This window comes from Chaetura pelagica, unplaced genomic scaffold, assembly GCF_000747805.2.
Source record: "Chaetura pelagica isolate M959 unplaced genomic scaffold, ChaPel_1.0 scaffold3, whole genome shotgun sequence".
In the NCBI taxonomy this organism is placed as follows: domain Eukaryota; kingdom Metazoa; phylum Chordata; class Aves; order Apodiformes; family Apodidae; genus Chaetura; species Chaetura pelagica.
In genome coordinates this window covers 6,638,520-6,641,036 of record NW_009952974.1, presented here as the reverse complement: position 1 = coordinate 6,641,036, position 2,517 = coordinate 6,638,520, and positions in this window count along the sequence as shown.

Below are 2,517 nucleotides of genomic sequence, written 5' to 3'. Positions count from 1 at the left end.
TCCTGCTGCCCTGGGCACAGAAAAACAGGGTGCTGCCTCTCCCACCCTGCCGTGCCACTGCTTCCCGGCAGACTGGGGTGCACACAAACCCTAAGGTTAATTGTCAGTAATTGCCGCTGGTAATTAAGGTAACAGTAGCCAGGCTGTTCAGCTGGCTGCAGGGGCGCTCACGGGGCCAGGCTGGAGTTTGTTCCAGGAGCTACTTTTGGCATCAGGCAGCCACCTCGCGTGGTGCTATGTCCAATGTGCCCACCCGGGCTGGGGCTGCCTGAATCTCCTGGCTGAGGACAAATGGCATGGCCACCTTGGCTCTGAGCCCATTCCCATCACCTGGGAGCCCAGCCCTGACCTTGAGATGCTGCCTGTGCTCCTGCCTGGGGTGGTAGGGCCATGGACACAGGTGTCCCTGTTTGCTCTTTGGGTGGGTACTGGGTATGCTGGGGTGGGGGGATGCTGCATCTTGGCCCCTTCCCACACCGCATGCTTGTTGTTGATCTAATCCTGGCTCTCTTCCTCCTTCCTTGCAGGCTGTGACCCCCTGCTCCCCTGCTGTCAACTATGAGCTGGTAAGTGAGCTCCCTACCCTGGGAACTGTGGGTCATTCTGGTGATGTTGGGTGGGGTGGAACCACCAGTTCTGCACTGTCTGTGGGGCTTTCTCTGCCTTGAGGCATCAGAGGGTGAGTCCTCTGCTCCTAAAACCAGAGGGGTCATGTGCTGGGAGTAAAACCCTTCCCTCCCTTGTTTTGGTGCTGTGACCCCCAGCAATGCTGGCTGCAGGCCATCTCGGTAGCAGGACCTGGGGCAGCCCAGCCATCACAAGAGTCCTGGAGCTGGGGATTTTGGGGAAGAGGGGCTGTGTAGCTCTCCTGGGGAGGACAGGCAGATGGGACGTGACCAGCCTAGCCTCTGGGGTCCCCCGGCACTGAAGGTGTCCCCTCCCTGGCTGGAGCCAGGGCGGTTTCTTGCGCGCCTGGAGATGGCTCTACCAGATGTCCCTTTGGCTCAAGGCGCCCAAGGCCACAGGTTGTGTCCCTTGTTATTGTCACCCTCTTCTTTTGTCCCTCCTGGGGACCTTTAATGAGTGGCTGTGGTGGGGGCTGTGCACAGCCCTTCCCACTCTGTTCTCTCTGGACACAAAGAAAACAGCTGACTGCCCCATCACCAGACACCCAGTTGGTGTGTGGATGCTGGGTGTGTGGCTGTGCTCCCTTGCCATGCTGCTCCAGGCCATGGCAGGGCTCTGGGGATGGCAGGGCACTAGGCTGGCACTGGGAAAAGGACCATGCCTGGGACAGAGGTTTGGGAAGTGTGGCATGGCAGTGCTTACCAGACAGAATCTTACTGGTGGAGCAGCCCCCCTGCCTGGTCCCCAGCCTGGCTGTACCCGTGGCAGCAGGCAGAGCGGGCACGTGGCGGCAGGGAGGCTGGCATTGCCCGGGGCTGGTGTGGCCGCCCTTCCTTCTTGCTCCGGATGTGTGCCAAGGCTTGCTGGGGCAGGCGCCGGGGAGAGGAGGCCCTGGCAGGGTTTCAGCTCTGAGCTCGGCAGCCTGGCAGTGCTGGGGTGGCCGTGCCCTCTGTGGTGTCCTGTGCTGGGCACCCCATAGCTGGGCAGGGGTCTCACCTGAAAAGTAGGTTTAGGGGATGGTCCCCTGCAAGCTCACAGGCACAGAGCATGAGCCTGAGTGAAGTGATGGGGTGGGAGTGGAGTGTGCCTCCTGCCTCGGGGCCCCGTGGTGGTTATCTGCCCTGGGTTTAATCTCTGACTGCATCCCCCGCCCCTGCCAGCCTCTTTGGGCACTTATCGCCAGCAAAAACATGTTTGCTTTGAGCTGGGACCGTTACTGTGGCTTGGGTAGGAAATCGAAAGGGGTTTTCTCCATTCCATGGGTTGGAGATGGCACTGCCAGCCCTGCTGCCAGGACTAGAGCAGCCTGGTTTCAGGTGTTCCCTTGGTCCCAAGACCACTGTGAGCCACTCAGCTGGGTCCCTTTGCTGCACCACTCCCAGGCACTCCAACTAATTGTCCCCAGACAGAGTAGTCTGCCCCCTGCTCTCTTAATTTGGAATCCAGACGCTCACCCCACCTCAGGAAGCTAATTCCTCTGCCCAGCCCCATGTCAAAGCAGTCTGTGGACTCCAGTAGCATGTCACCAAATTTGCCCCTTTTTCAAGTATCTTGCTCTGCTCCTGCCAGTTTTCAGCAGCTCTGTGGGGTTGCGTTTATCTTGGGGTGCTGTGCCTGCTGGTGGCCTGTGGCCAGGCTGGGTGTGGGACTATGCTGGGCTGACCCCGTTGTTTACCTCCTGGCTATGGGATCTGACCGTAGAGGATCTGGGTGGGATCCTGGAGGTTTGGGGGACGCTGGGTGCCCACTGTGGAGTGGGTGCAGGGTTTGGCTGAATGCTGTCCATCTGTGACAGTGGTCCAGTGTGAGGGGTGTCTGCCAGGAGGCAGAACAGCAGCAGCCTTGGTACCTGAGCATTGCCCTGGCTCCACACTTGAGTTTCGAGGGATT